Consider the following 16,637-nt stretch of genomic DNA (forward strand, 5'->3'; position numbering starts at 1 on the left):
TTTAATAATTGAAGCACCTTTAAGATTTGATTTCTAATCAACATTTGCATTTTTTCCTGTTTTTGTTTTGGTTCATGACCTCTCTTCTCTATTTTGTTTCTGTCCTCTGGCTATTAGAAGAGTTTTAGAAGATAAATGGATGACCTTTTAAACTCAGTGGTACCCTCACTGGTAGAATTTATTTAATACAATGCACTGTATTCTAACCCTGGAAAAAGATTACCATTTATAAAACAAATCCCACTCAATTTTGTCTGATAGATTCGGCAATTCTTTATAATATAAATGGTGAAAATGATTTCTAAAAATGTAAAACCACATATATTTATTTGAGATAAGATGAGATGAATCCAGGGGGGTAGTATAGTCTACCTAGTAAATAATACTAAGTCTGTTTTCAATTATCTCTGATTTGCTTGAAAAATTTGGTAATATTATGAATAAATTGGAGAATATATACAAATTTCTATGGCAGGTTCATCTAGTTTCCTCCAGATATCTATTCTTACCTTCCATTTTAGTAATAATAAAACTCTGGTTTTAGCTCAGCACCTTGCTGCCTACCCAGAAAACCTACATTTCTGTCTCCTTTATAGACAGGTGAATTCATGTAACTTAGTTCTTTCGAGTAGGTAGAAGTTGAGGTATTGCGTGTTACTTTGAGAAGTAGCCTTAAAAAGGAGGGGTAACACATTTCTTTTACTGATTTCTTTATCTTGCTTTCTGGAACACAGGTGTGATGGCTGGAGCTCTGACAGCCATTTTGGATGATGAGGAGAAGAATCACATTCTAGAGAATATGAAGCAGTCAGCTAAAAGGAGTCTGGGTCCTTGATGACTGTGAAATTTCCCACCTTGACTTGTTTTCTGTGAGAGAGAATTGTACTTCTACCATGTAGTAGCCATTATTATTTTGGGTTTGTCAAATGCATCTGAATCTAATTCTAACAGTTATAATTCCCTTCCCATACAAAAAAGCTAGTGAATATGATCTTTTTTGGATACTTACGGCTCCATTCCTATGGGCTTATTTCTGCATCCTGCATGAGAGACTCTGATTACCACATGTAAATATCAGTGAACAATGAGAAGCAACAAAGTACATATAGGAGAAAGCATGAACTTGACTTCAAATTCTGCTAATTATGTGATTTTGGTTTAGTTATTTAACCACATTGAGTCTCAGTTTCATTTTCTTTAAAACTATGGTTGTAGTATTTTCAAAAGATTATTGTTGAATAAATATAAACGCTTGGCTCATAGTGTAGCACACAGTGGGCTCAGAATTTACATTTGTTACTTCCTGTTTTTCCTTTATATTAGAGGATCTGAGATCATGTCAAATGACATATTCCTCTAATGGCACTGAGGAAATAAAGAAGCCAGAAAATGGAACACGTTTAGTCTATTGGCAGGAAAAAAAAAGGCAACGGAAACTTATGCCAGGTAGGATAGTCATCAAAGGCTACAAACCAAAGATCAGTCATAGAAGGCTACAGACGGAAAGGTGATTCAAGAATTCAGTGCACTGTGGAATGAATATCGGGTTTTTAGAACTTAGAATTTATGTTTTAAGGCAAGTTTCAGAACTTTATATAGAGAGAACAGCCACTTAATTGACGTAAGTTAAGATTTCTTTCACTAAGTAGGACTGTGATGTTTAAATGAAAAATCAGTCAAATCAAGAGCTAGTTATGTCTAATTATGTTTTGAAAAACTACATATAAAATATGTTGTCCTGCTGCAGAGCAGTTTTTATAAAAGAAGAGAATAATGACTTATAATGAAGGTATCCATTCTGATAACCTGAAGTAACAAATTGGAGGAATTTTTGTATTTTGCTTCCAATCTCTTTCTGATTCAAATGAAAAATGTAGGAAGCATCTCATAGGGAATACTTTTATTCTTTTAAGAATATATTGAGTTAGATATTTTTTATTAAATTACTTAAGATGATAAATGTTAAAAGAAGTATTTTAGTGGCTTGTAGTATTCACAGCAAAGAAGCAACTTAAGAGTTATCATTTTGAAAATTAAATCTTGGTAACTTGGCAGATAATATCTCCTTAATTAAAAAGTGATAAATTAAAAGCCAAAACCTGTTCTTTAAAATCAACATATGTTGAAATAACTACAGTGATGTTGCCAGTACAAGTGTTGGATAGTGTAATGCAAACATATTTTTGCAAATATCTATTTCCCTTCAGTTTCTGGATTGTGTCCCAGTTTTAAATGTAGGGTAGGTGATGAAATTGTGAGGCATTAAATGCACTTAAAAATTGCAAGTGCATTCTCTTTTCTCTCACAATTACATGACAGCTTCTGACTACTCTTTCCTGCTATACAGTAATGACTGTAGTCTACTGGTATTTGTTCCTCAAGTTAAGCCCTCCTTAGAACAAGAGCTTTTGGGATCAGTTCCCCCATTTTTCATGTGTTCCTTAATCAGCTAGAGTTGCGTTTAATTATTCGAGCCTTCATATTCACAGCCATTTAAAAGTTAAGTTTAATAGAGCTTTTAAAAATCTAACAAGATGTATCTTATATAACTTTATTTTCATTAAAAATTGTTACTAAAAAAGCTAGCATAGCCATTTGCTTATAATAAGTCATGCTTCCTTCTAGGAATTTTTAAAGTTTGTTTAATAGGACTCCTGAGTAGACAGCTGTGCAGTCTGAATCGCCTTAGACTGAAAATATTTCAGATGTAAGTTTCTCCCAACATGGAGTGCTCATCTCCACATGTACTGGGAAAGAGGCTGGTTGGGAAAGTTAGAGCTGGGATGTTCTCTTGCAACTCAAAACAACATAAACAGAAATGAAAAGAATTGCATAAAATCTCTCAGTCTACCATGTTTGCAGATGTTTGCAGCTATACAAATAGGAACATTAATTTGAACCTTCAGAAAATGAACCTTCTTCTAAAAATACATCCAGGACAAGAAGATACCTCTCCATTTGCTTTACATCACATCATCATTGCAATAGACAGATGCGGTATTATACAACTGTACACTTAAAATGTGTACAATTTTTTATTAATGTCACCCCAATAGATTTAATAAAATTAAAAAAAAAATGAACCTCATCGGTATATCCCAGAGATTAATTCCATGCATTGGACTCTCTAATACTTGAGAATTTCTTGATATAAAAACTAAAGGAGAAATGTTTATTATAGAAAAGAATTCATTCTTACTCATGGGATTTTTTGGAATAAGGAATGATGAAACTTCAGGAAAATGCAAGAATCTGAGAGGTCTAGATGAAGGGTTTGGTTAGATAAGAAGAAGAGAAGGAAAGAAGAAATAAACTTTTGCTCTTCTCAATAACTTGCCTTACATTTTGGTTTACATTTTAAAAGCGTTCTTTATGTATTTCTCCCATCTTGTGCAGCCAGAATATTAATATGAGAAAGACACTGGTTTTGCCTACCACTACTTTTTAACATCTCCAGTGGTGATTATACTCATTTTTTTTTTTTATGTTTTGATTGTCTTTTATATATTTTGTTCTTTGTTTGCTATTTGTCTCTATCGTATTAAGCTACACATTTTATTTTTTTAAATTATAATTAAATATTACTTGAAATTTCTTCATAGAATGATTGGCAGCTTAATTTTTCCATTTTACTGAAAGAGGAGCTATTTTAACTTTTTCATTTTATACAGAATCTCTGTACATTAAAAAGTGAATGATTGTTCATCCAATTTAACAACCAAAACAATTCATGAAATGTTAGTGCTATAAGAATGTAAAAATAGGATTCTAGATATTTTGTTTTAGAGATTTGCTTTTACTTCTTAGATAACGTCTCTTCTCCAAAGTAAATTATTCTATTAACTATTCACAAAATAATATTCGATAAGTTCTAGCTTTCTTTTGTATGTCTCATATCGTGTAGAGCTATAATTTTTACACTTTCAATGAAAACGAAATTGAATTTATTGTAAAGATCCATGTTATACAATTGTAATATTTGCATCACACAATAAGTATGCTACGTAGATGTTTATCTTTTTGATCATGTATATATATAGTTCAAGTGTAGCTGAAATCAAAAGTGTGATCTTTTTTACTTTTCTCATTCACTTAGCTAAAGCAAATCTATATATATTGATCTTTTCATATAGGATGTGGAATACAGAATTAAATGTTTGAATCTGTTGAACCATTAGGATAAGTTGATGAATACATACATTCTTTTTAAAATAAAACTAGCATATTTTTGAAGTATTTTTCTTATTAGATCAGTGTAAGAATATCCTATAGAAACACTTAATTGTTTTATACATTAGAGAACAGAATCTCCTTTGGTTGCCTCTGACTGCTAACCATTCTTGGGAAGACTATAATAAAAATCAGTCAACAGAATAAAGTCTATTCTTATGCAGGCGCATCTGGATCTCTTTTTCAAAAATATACAGTTGAAATTTTTTTAGGGCTCTACACACAAGTATATATTTTTTTCTTTTAGCTTCTTTATTTTATTCTCAGGCGGGGTCACATTTCTTGTAATTAATGTTCCAGTTTGCCAAGTTTTCTTTGAATCCTAGAACAAGATGAAGTTCATGGAACCGTGAAGTGTCACTGCCCTCCCCCTTTCGCTCACCAACACACAGACATTTTGCCTTTTGGGTTTCAAGTGTTTATGTGAAACCTACATCACAGTATAAGCACTTCAGAGCTGACTGCCCCCACTTCAGAAGTCATATTTCTTATATTCTATTATTTATGGGTTATTGTCAAGTAGAAAGCTTTGTCATTTTATAATATTCCCAGGAACAAAGCCCCTTACAACTGTAAGCCACAGGAAGTACCAAGATAACACCTGATATGTAGTATCTTTTTTCCCTTTCTGTTCCCTTAGCTTTTATAAATCATAGATGACAGAGGCCTTGCTCTCAAAGTGCAGAAAGGGAATGGCAGAAGAATTTTGTGCTGGGACTGGGAGAGTTCTTTATGTAAAATCCTGATCTCTTTTTCTGAGAATTACCTTTCTCTCACTAGTGTAAAAGTTTTAATCTCATGTGTATGTGTACAACATTTTACATTTCAGGAAGTATGATTTAATGAATAATGAAGCATTTTGTGGATAATAATTTTTGACTAATAAATTTTTTATCAAAAATAATTCCGAAATACTATGTAAAAGGGGATTTTGTGAACATTCTATATGCCATATATCATAACGAAACTATACACTATCGTGCAATAACAGTAACACAAACTATTAGACTTTTGTATAATAGTTTCTCTCATTTTTAAAATCCAAGATTACTTTGGCTCAGGTATAATCATCTTGGAAGAAAATAATTATTTAAAATTCCATTTTAAAGCATGAACAGTTTTAGATGTAAAAAAAAATTACATAAAAATCTTGAAAGATTACTTTTAATTTCACATTCCAGGCCAGACTTTAGGAGCCCTTGTAACATGTAGACATGAGTCACTACAAGATGTATTAAGTTGTTTGGGACACACCCAATAGATGAAGTGGCCCCAACATGTGTAAGATGTACCTAGGAAATTCTCCCTTGATTATTCCATTACCATTGTGCTTTCTTTATCGTTCATTATTTTTGGATAAAAGATTCAATATCCATAGTAAGGATTCACATGGTGAAGTAGCCGTTTGTGTCTTTTAATGAAAACTAATTTACCATAGAATTGGTGTATAGATATCATTTTTAAAGAAGAGAAGTGTATCTTTAAAAAAGCAGTGAATACTTCAGTTATAACATCATTGGTTACTTTGGTCTGTGGAAAAGCATCGAGCAGAATTTTTGCTCCTAAGGAAGACTTCACATACCAGGCAGGCATTGAGTGTCCAAGTGTTGGCCCTGAGGCACATCTGGTAGATTTAGAAATGTACAAGAAAATTCCAACCAAAAAGTGTCACGGAGTTGGCCATATTTTAACCTTTTAACGATGCCAGTTATAACTACATTTTATAATCAAGATAGTCATTAGTCGTCACATAATTGAGACAAGCCATTTGCTACGAGAAAACTTTTTTTAGGGCGTTAGCTTGTCCATCTGTAGACATTAGAGTTTGACTAAAGAAGGTTCATTTTCAGCTGATAAGTCAGCTAACCATGGTGACCTATGTGGTTTCCTAGGTTTGTGCTGCCAAACTACATTCTTAGAATTGTTTTGCAGAGGTAAAAGCCCAGAAACACTGGAAATATGGCAATTATTCATCCTCATTTCAACATACTCTGTGTTCAAGTTCCCTCGGATCAGAAAAAGCCAAGCTATAATCACACATTCACTGGGGTAAAAGTTTACGAGGCAGTGTTCTACCCTCAGACATTCTTGTTTTCCTTGTAATATAGGGTCATTTGTATAAATACAGTATGCCAACAAAATCTGGTTTTCTTCAATTTGAAATGAAATTAGGGCAGTGATTTCTTTTAATTCCATTGCAGAATCTTTGAGTGTACACTCTATTATGTTTTGCTGGGAAAAATGTGTTTGCTGGAAAAATATATGTTTAGTAGCGCTATAATACCAACAATACCATCCTCAGAGTCAGTACTTCGGAGGAGAGAAATGGTGGTGTTGTCCCTGAGATGGTCAACAAATGCTCATGGAGGGGAGGTGATCCAGGAGAGGAAAAGCTTTGTCCTTGACTCATATTCCTCTCCAGCTCTGAGACCTTGCACTTATTGTTTCTGTCTTGCTTATCTGTGCCATATTTCTCACATATCAAACTAAAAGAGATGACAATAACAAAACAAACAAAAGAAATGAGAGTACACATTCACAAAATAAACAATCCGTATGAAATAAAGAGTTGGATTTGGTTCTTTAGTCAGTAATTGTATAATGCATGACATGTCACTTTCAGAATTAAGGTAAAACTTAGAGCAAAGAGAACAAACTCTGTAGCTTGTTTACTTTTTGATTTGCTCCTACTGAATATTTTTTCTTTTGGGTCAGAATATGAGTCTTTTTGTGTTCTTTTATTTTGAGAAGTGAGGATGGTAGTGGATGCACAGCCCATATTCCTTGACTTTTTATGTTGCTCATGTATCCGTTATTACTGTTGGTTTCTTAGTGGAAATTTTTCTTTCACCCTTACTTTGGCTTTACCTCCAAATGCCTTCTTCTGTTGGCTGAAATCTAGCACTGTAATTTGTGGCTTTCCGGAGAGGGAACCTCCGTGGTCAGGTGGAGGAGGCAGGCTGCATTCCAGCTCTGGAGTGGTAGGCGTCCCAGACAGAGCGCTGATTCTGGAGTGAGTTGGGTGTTGGGTGAAAGTTGGCTACTAATTCAAGCCTCACCTGAGGCAGTATTTTTTAAATAGAAAAGTGCCCTCTCTAATTAGCTGACCCAATATGCAATTAGATTAATGACAGCCAACGGATTTAGAAACCTGTTCCAGAGTGAACTAACCAAAGAATAGATGTTCCAAGGACATGCCGAAGAGCTAATTTTCCTGCGTTAAAGAATTTGTAGTTTTACCTTTTGTATTTGTGGTGGACTGCCTCATCACCTTATGAAGGTGAAGCACATTCTCTTTTTTGGAAAGCAGAGTTAAAACTTCCTGAGGATCTCCTTGGAAAAAAAAAAATCTTACTTAAAGTTACCTTTCCAGTAAATCCTGTGCTCTCAAAGCATTGTGTGAAGCTTTGAAATTAACTGGTTTAATTGATGATAAAGTTCTCAGGTACTGGAGGTGGATGAATTTCCATCATTTAAGAATCACTGAATATATGATCATTTTTGTGAATCACGAAAAACACTCAGAGTAACTATTTGGTTGTTAGGCTAGATGTATTTTAATGATAATTAAATATGTGTTCTCAAAAATTTTTATACTGTTAGATGCTAGAAGAAGATATGTATAAAAGTTAAAACTTTATATCATCATCGATATTTTCTACCCCATCCCCAAACTTTTGATAATCTTTTGTCTTCTGGTTTTGAATGATTTCATTCTGAAATTATACTTCAATAGAAAGTTTTGATGTTACTAATTTTATTTTATTTTCTCAAAAGTATATAGTTTACCTTCTTCTACCTTTTATATGATTGTTATGATTTTCCCTTCATACTTGTACTCTAGAAGAAGCATATTCTAGGCTTTCTCATTAATTAGCCTGGCAATCATGGAAACAGATCATTATAATTCAAATTTTAAATATTTGTTGATTTTCTAGAAAATGTCAATTACGATGAAAAAGAAGCCATTTAAGTTCATTCACATTTTTTCCAGAGGTGTGAAACACAGTTTCTGCAAACTGCAATTCAAGGATGCAGACTGTAGTATTTGATTTCATTTGATCACCTCTTAAAAATGTGACTAAAAATGGTAGAGGATGACAGAACGAAAGAATAATACCTTTCGTGGTCTCAAATAGTCCAATTTTCAAACACGAACTTTAAGGTTCACATGAACAAAAATTAACTATAAAGCAGTCAAGCTGCTTGAAAAGCAGGCAGTTTTTCTCACCTAGATGCTGAGAAACCTTTTCTGAGTCATTCCAAACCACTGAGATCATTTGCTCTGATTTCAGATAAGCAAAATAAAATAAACTCTTAACCAAGAGACTGGTTCTGCTGTCTCTTGTTCTTACTCTGAAAAGCCTGAATGTCTCAGGATCTTTGAATAGAGCTCATTGTTTATTTATTGTGCTTTTCACAAGTGCTTGTAACTTCACTCATGTTTTACTAATAGCTTTCTTCTGAAGCGGGTTGATATTTCAGTTAATTTTCAATGGCCTCAATGTTTTTCCTTAAACTGGGCCAAACCTATGGACCTGTTTAAAGTTAGTCTCATATAAATTGTAGCATATAAAAATAAGGAACGTTTATTAGAGATTTTTGAATTTGTTTTCCTACTTAAAAAATGTAAGGTCAAAGAGAATTTTTTCTTTCATATTCTTTAATTATTTGTGTTGGTAAATTAAAGAAATGGGCATAGTGTTTTGAACTTGTAGACTTTGTAAATTTTTATGTTAAAACCCACTAGGTGTAAAAATATATATATTTATTCATTTTTAAATATAATATTGTTTAAAATTTTAGCATGACAAAGTTAGAAGATTGATCAGTGATTTTTTTTATCCAGATGATGTTGAACACCCTATACAGCATTCTCTGCTTAGACTTTTTATTGCATTAATTTTAAAAACCATAAGTGAAAACTTTTTTATCTATAGAAACGAAACTAAAATTGAAACTACAGGTGAATGTGTTCCTTATACCAAGAATTAAAACTTAAAAGTTACAAGGCAATATTGGCACAGAAATGGGCACCAATAGGCAAAATCCAGAAACAGGTTTAATATTGAGTGAAACCTAAATGATAAAATGACATTTTAATTAAATAGAAAAAACGCGGATCATTAAAAAATTATATGGCATAACTTTTAGCCATATTCGATATCATGTATAAAAACAAATTCCAAATATATTAACATAAATAAAACTGAAAAATAATTTAAGTAAAAAATATTAGGAGAAAACATAGACTATCCTGATGAAAGTGGTCTTCATAGCTTGCCAAGAAATTTTGATCCATAATGCAAAGATTGCGGATTTGGTTACATAAAAAGTAAAACATTCTCATTTGCAAAAGACATCATAAACAAAGGAAGAAAAATATTTGCAAAAAATATGGTAGACAGAAATTAATATAATTATTATGTAAAGGCTTCAACACATTGACAGAAAGAAAAAACAAAACAATTTGGAAAGGATATGAAGATGTGGCAAAATGCGGATATGGCCAGTAAAGACTTATAAATGTGCTCAACCTCTTGAGAGATTAGGGTAACACAAATGTAAATAGTAATATATTATTTTTATCCCATCAGATTGGTCAACTTAAAAGGACTTATAATATCTAATACTAGTAAGGATGTGAGGTAATTGATATTTTTATAGTCTGTTGATAAGAATGTGAATTTTTTACACCTGAAATGTACATCACAGTGATCCTATCCTTCTAGGAATCCATCCTACAGAAAATGCCAGTACATAAGGATTACAAGGATGTCTTTTGTTAAAAAGCAATATATTGTTAATATAAGTTGATTGTTAAAAATGTATTTTTATCAATTAAAAATCAGTGAAAACTTTTGAATCAAATGTAGTATACTCGAAGTATGGAATATCATGCAGTTATATTAAAAATAATTGGCAGATAGCTATATCCTTGGGAAAATGTACATGATATTTTTAAGTGAACCAAGGAAATGTGTATATATAAAAATATGTGATCATGTATTTTATATCTTTTTTTAATAAAAACAATTCATTAAAATGTATACATTGTATATTTTTGTGTATACATAGTCAAATTATGGGTATTTTCCTTAGAGTGGGTTAATGCGAGATTATTGGAGAGGTAGAGGTAAAAATAATATAACTTTTAAAGTACCAATACACCTTTAAATAGAAATTTTGACCATTTTACTTTTAGAAAACATGTTATTTTGAAATGAGTCAAAATTACACATCTGTGAACAAATTACTACTGAATTTAGAGGCAAATATGTAAAACTGTATATTCTGCCATTAAGCTGCTTATCATTTTGACGTAGTCACAGGAAAATGAAGCCCTTCTTGATCATGAAACATCCTTCCAGGGTTTCTTAACTAAGGGATGAGTTTTGAAGTGGGATGTAGCTTTGAATAACACTCAAACTATATTTAATGGCTGCTCCCAATTTTTAAGTGAGACATAAATTTGGCCCTAAACTTTCCACTTGATATCTGCACTTAGTTTGTAATTCTGCCTTAGAGTGGTTCAGGAGGCCCTTATTGCCTTACTCCTAAGAGGCAGTGGCTGAGTGAGCATTTTTGACTTGTGTTGGGCTCTGTCTTGCTGACAAAGGGACAAATTATTCTCATGGCTCTGAGACTTCTCCTTTTGTCAAGTGAGAATGATAATAGTGAAAATTAACTGATTAATACTTTTAGATTATTTGGAGCTCTGTATAAAAACATATGGTAATGACAGAAAAAGCACATTCTGTTAATTATCTTCTTCTTAGTGGATGCTATAACAAACTGTCATACAGATCAAGAGCTGTTTATTACTCTGGTAGTATGCTAACAGAAAAGTTTGTCCTTGTTTACGGGATTATGTAATACTAAGATGCTTACAATAATATATCATTGCAGCTCGATCTTCTCATAGTGTTAGAGCTAGAAGGGACCTTGAAGATAAGGTGACAACTACATTTTAAAAATAATCAACAAAAAAGTTGAAAATCAAAATTTGAAAATCACATAATATCATGTATATGTGAGATATAGACCTAAAAATAAAAAAGAGAACAAACAAACAGATTCAAGGACATGGACAATAGACTAATGGTTACCAGAGGGGAGAGGAGGAGGCAGGATGAGGTAGGTAGATGGGGTAAAAGGGGTCAAATATGTGGTGACAGAAAAATATCTAGCTATGGGTGGTGAACATACAATGCAATATATATATGCCTTACTGTTGAATTGTACACCTGAAACTTACTGGATTTCATTAACCAATGTCATCATAATAAAAATAAATAAATTAAAAAAAAATAACAGATAAACTGAGGAGGTGAATTCCTTGTCTGTGGGTACACAGCTGGTTAATGACAGACCTGGGACTTCATTTGAGCAACCTGCTGGGAAGTATTTCTGGCATAAATGAATTAATCTCGTCACTCTCAGTGTAGGGCTCTTTTATAGCATTTACACATTTTACTTAATGTTTCCTAATCATGCATGGAATAAATATTATTCAGAAGTCTAGGCAGTCTTTACCAGTGAGATTACAACATAAAAGAAAAGGTGTACTCTTTTAAAAGCTGGGTAGCTTTGCTTTCATTTTTTTGTTTTATGTCTTTTATACTGAAATTTCTTTGAGATTTTTTATACGCTATGTTAAATGGACCAATTGTTGCAGAAAACAAGTAATAGTTACTTATTCATATGTTTTATTTTGATTGCACCATTAGCTTGTTCCCTTGTGTTCATATTTAACATATAAATATATATTAAACTTTTTTTAAAGGAAACATGTTAACTTGGAGTAAGCACTATATCATTAAATATGTACAACAGTAAAGAGTAATTTTTAAAATATGTAAACCGTCCTTTAAAAACCTAATAAGCAGGATTACTTTTCCTAGAATTGAGCGTGGTTGTTGCATTACTTGAGTGAAGAATGATAAGAGAAATGGGTGATGCAAACACTAATTTCACTGGAAACCTTTGAGTGAGGGCATCTAATGAATAACAAGTGGTGAGTATCATGTTTTTGATATTAAATGAATTGAGCTTTGTAGTCTCAGTAAATTTTGGACATTCGATGGCATGAATGCTTGCTTTATATATCACTGTGTGTGTGTGTATGTGTGTGTAGTCATATAAATGAGACATTGTATATACAAATTTATGTATATATTTAAATTTATAAAGTTTTGTTTAAATATGTTTACTGTATTGGCATTTGAGATGATTCTATTTGTGATGAATGATGGTGACTTTTGTTAAGGATCTTTGAGATGGTTTAAAGTAAAATCTAATGTCTTAAATTATTTCCTAAGATTGAGATACTTTTAGTTTAATACTTTAACCCCGTTATTTCTTATTTCTCTCTCTTTTTTAAACTACCAAGTTATCCATGAATAGTGATAGAAAATTATATTCTTAGTATGGAGAGAACTCAGAGTTACTTAGAGATACTCTGCTTTTGGGGAGGTGAATATACAGTTCAGTCTAGAATAACATTTAAGACCTCTATGTGAGATATTATTTTTTGTGGCATAAAGTGATTTGAAAGATTAACTTAAAAAGTAATAGAAAAAATAAAATGTTTCATCACCATGGTAACACTGATGCGCTGTTTCTAGTAGATTGTCATCACAGTTTATGTTTTTGATATGATCTTTGTCCTTTATGTGTCAGGAAAACCTAAGCCAAGATGTGTGACTTTGCCAGTCTTTGATCCAAACAGGTTTTCTGGCTACATATGTTTTATAGTGTTACTATGATTCACATCTTCCGGATACAAAGTATTTACACAGGTTGTTTGACTTGACAGCTTGAAATGTTTAATGTATGTGCACTGATTTTACTAGTTTGTCTCAGTTAAATAAAGTTGGTAATATTTTAGCTTATTTGTCCTTATGACCCAAATTATCTCTCTCTGAAATAACAGTCAGCATGTTAGTGTGTTTTCTTTTTACTTTATTTTTTTTCTTCCTCCTTAGTAGACTATGTTCCTGGGGGGCAGATACCATTATCTTAATTGACTTCATAAACCTAGTGCCAAACAGAGCTGGGCATGTATAGATATATGTAAATATAGATAAAATATAGATATAAGTATTCAATAAAAGTTTGTCAAAAGTATGCCTTTTAAAGTAGCTGTAGGGATGTGCAGGATGCCCATCTTTGATGATCAAAAAAGATAGTAGTAGAAAGTGTCTTTACCTACTAATGCTTACGACCTGATGAAAATAAGTTAGACATTTTGTTATAGAAATTATAACTCATTTACTCAGTATCAGTTATTGATGCTTACTGCATGTTTGTTACAATGGGGTGTTAAGATTAAAAAAAAAAAATCTGTCCTCTAGCATTGTAGAGATATAGAGGACAAAACTATAACATTCTAATATGTGAAATTAATTTTAAAAAAAGATTTCTGCTAAGGTTTAGGTATGGACAGCCAGTTATTAGGTGACTTTGAATGAAGGTTCCTTTGCCTCAATCCAGTTTAAAACGGATTAGGAGACTTCATGGTGCTGAATGACTTTGGGTTGCACCTTAGGGAATCCTAAATTTACCTGGGGAGCACCTTTTTGTAATGCCAGCATAGAAGGAGCTGTGGGACCTACTGGCTTGTGCTCATGTTGAGACCTGTAGGGGAAAGGCTAGAATCCTAGATTTTTGGAACTGAGAGGAACCTCTGGAGTCATTCATTGGAATCGGCCTGTCCCTGCTGAGAAAGCCCAGCAGGGATTTGACCCTACACACAATTAAGTCTGAGCAGAGCCAGTTTCTTTAAGAGCTGATTCTCTGATTCTAGGCCCTACTGCTTTGCATCAGCAGTGTACTTTCACTACTGAAGTAGTGGAGATAAAAGTAAAAACAGCCGAGCTATTAAAACAAAAGGAGCTATAATCAAAACATTACAATAAGGCGTGGAAAACTGATCAAACAAAGCAATCTGCATGGTTTTACTTAAGAATGACTAAAACAGTATGCAGCAGACCTTCTGTGTCTAAGATTTAGGGCAGGGAATCTTCACTGCACATATCAATATTCCTGCACAGAAAAACAAGGGAAAAATTCTGTAGACGCTTCTGCCTTGGTAGGTTATGTTCAGAATTTTTGCTAACACTGGTTATGTGGGTGGGCGCTGGCATGATCACCTCTTTCCCAGATCTTTCATCCAGTGGGTTCCCCTTCCTGGCAGCCCAGGCAATTGGCCAGTACTCTCTCTACAGTCAGACTATATGATTTTTAAAAGACCTTGGGCCAGCTTCAGTCACTTTATATCAATCTGCTGATGTTACCCTGCTTAAATTAAGCAACAACCTTTATTTTGAAGCCAATTATTGATGTCTATATAATAATCACTAGGACATGGTAGATGAGTGTGATGATGATTAGTTTTGCTCCATGTCTGAGGTTCTTCATTTTGAAATGGAAGCTTATAGTTACTCTTGAACTTAGTATGTGTTAGGCACTGTGCTAAAATATATAGTATTTATTATCTTGAATAAATCTCATTGCAGCTGTTAAAGAAATAGATTAGAGAAGATAAGGGAGGCTCAGGGAACTTATCATTTCTAGTAACATTGACAGAAGGCAACCAAACTTCATTACATAGACGATAAGAGAAAACAAGGAAGTCAGCAATGTGTATTTCGTGTTTTGTTGTTATATATTATTTCATTTACTACTATCTCTGAACCAGTGATTTTTGATGTGAATTTTATAAGTTCCTAGAATGATATAGTGTTTGAAAATATGAATATTATTTTTTTTCTAAAGAAGCTCTGTGTTTTAAATATATTGTTACTTCACACGTTCTTATTTAACTTCAAAACATTTCTACAGTGGCTTGATTGAAGACTTATGTTATAGAAGGGACTGTTAAGGACACATTAAATTAATGACTTAGCAGTGTTTCAGTATGAATCTTTGACTAACTTTAGCTGTAATTTTAAATCACCTAACTTTTAGGTATATGATTGTTTTTCAGTGGTGCTCACTTACGCATAAATGTAAATTTTAGCATGTCTGCAATAAATTAACTTTAGAAAACCTATCTTTTATTTTAAAAAAAAAGTTATTGGGAAAGAGAGTGATTTAGTAGAAACCCTCAGAAAAATAAGACTGTGACTAAAACCTTAAATAATATGACAAAGTCTCCAGAATCTATAAGAGTGACAATAACATGTGGGATTCTACCTTTAAAGAGAGAATGCACATATTCTAATTACCTTATGATTACTTTTGAGGAGTTTAACCTTAAAGCAAAAAAAGAAGACAACTGGTTTACTAAACCCTGGAATGTAATGAAAATAGTTCATTCGTCTTCTTTTTATTACTCCTTAGCTTTCTCATATAGCCATTAGGGAATAGTAAAATGAACAAGAAGTAAAAATTGAGAGAAATGTAGACTGTGTTAGACTGTAGATGAATAATAAACTTAAAAATTTGCATACATATGATGCCTGTATTTAATTGTAGAAGCAAATATACTAGCTTATAGGTAGTGGTTAACTCCTGTCTTCCACTATGAGAGGCACAATTAGAATATAAAATGATATGAAGGTGATTTTATTTGAAATACATGGAATTTTATTTGAGAAAAGTTCCCACTTTAACAAGGTTGGTAATTCTTTACAAAGTGTGGAAATTCCTCTTACCCACCATGTAAAAACATCTTTAACACGTATAATTTTATTTCTTAAGGTTAAACAGTCAATGGGTCTCTCCTTTTACACATTTTGCTTGAAAGACATGTCATATTCTTTAGGATATATAAAAAAAACCTGTCTTTTTTCAAATCTGTTGCAAAGGAAAACTCAACGAGAAGGAACCATTCTTGAGGCCTTACAATTGCAAATAAGTTTGTCTAAAGTTTATAAGATGTTGGGTCTGGTCTATCGGAAGCCCCCTAAATGCCTATCAACAGACGATTGGATAAAGAAGTTATGGTTCATATATACAATGGAATATTACTCAGCCATTAAAAAAAATGAAATCTTACCATTCACAGAGACATAGATGGACCTAGAAGTTATTATGCTGAATGAAATAAGACAGAGAAAGATAAATACCATATGATTTCACTTATATGCAAAATCTTAAGGAACAAAAAAGACCAAACTAATCAATAATAGACTCACAAATATAGAGGACAATCTGGCAACAGACAGAAGGGAGGGGAGTTGGGAGGCTGGAAGAAAGGGGTGAAGGGTTAAAGAAGTATAAATTAATACTTGATAGATGGTCGCCAGGATGGAGAACACGGCATAGGGAATGAAGTTAGCATTAATATAATAGTTAAGTGGAGAGCCAGAGGAGAGAAAGAGCAATCGGGGATCATTTTAAAAACTATATAAATGTCTAACCAATGTACTGTATACTTGAAACTAATAATTGAAAAAAAA

The 16,637-nt window shown here is 32.6% G+C and overlaps 1 protein-coding gene and 1 long non-coding RNA gene across 3 annotated transcripts in view; both read left to right on the forward strand.

The window, feature by feature from the left end:
• Positions 1 to 16,637, forward strand: part of PPP3CA (protein phosphatase 3 catalytic subunit alpha) — a 310,822-nt gene that overhangs the window by 27,171 nt on the left and 267,014 nt on the right. The window lies entirely within an intron of this gene.
• The window catches only part of LOC111740705, a 47,430-nt gene continuing 35,937 nt past the window's right edge, over positions 5,145 to 16,637 (forward strand). Inside the window, exons 1-2 of the long non-coding RNA XR_002780726.1 lie at positions 5,145 to 7,243; positions 12,135 to 12,247. This is a non-coding gene — a long non-coding RNA (uncharacterized LOC111740705). The remainder of the gene's footprint in view (positions 7,244 to 12,134; positions 12,248 to 16,637) is intronic.

Source organism: Pteropus vampyrus, unplaced genomic scaffold, assembly GCF_000151845.1.
Source record: "Pteropus vampyrus isolate Shadow unplaced genomic scaffold, Pvam_2.0 Scaffold67, whole genome shotgun sequence".
NCBI lineage: Eukaryota > Metazoa > Chordata > Mammalia > Chiroptera > Pteropodidae > Pteropus > Pteropus vampyrus.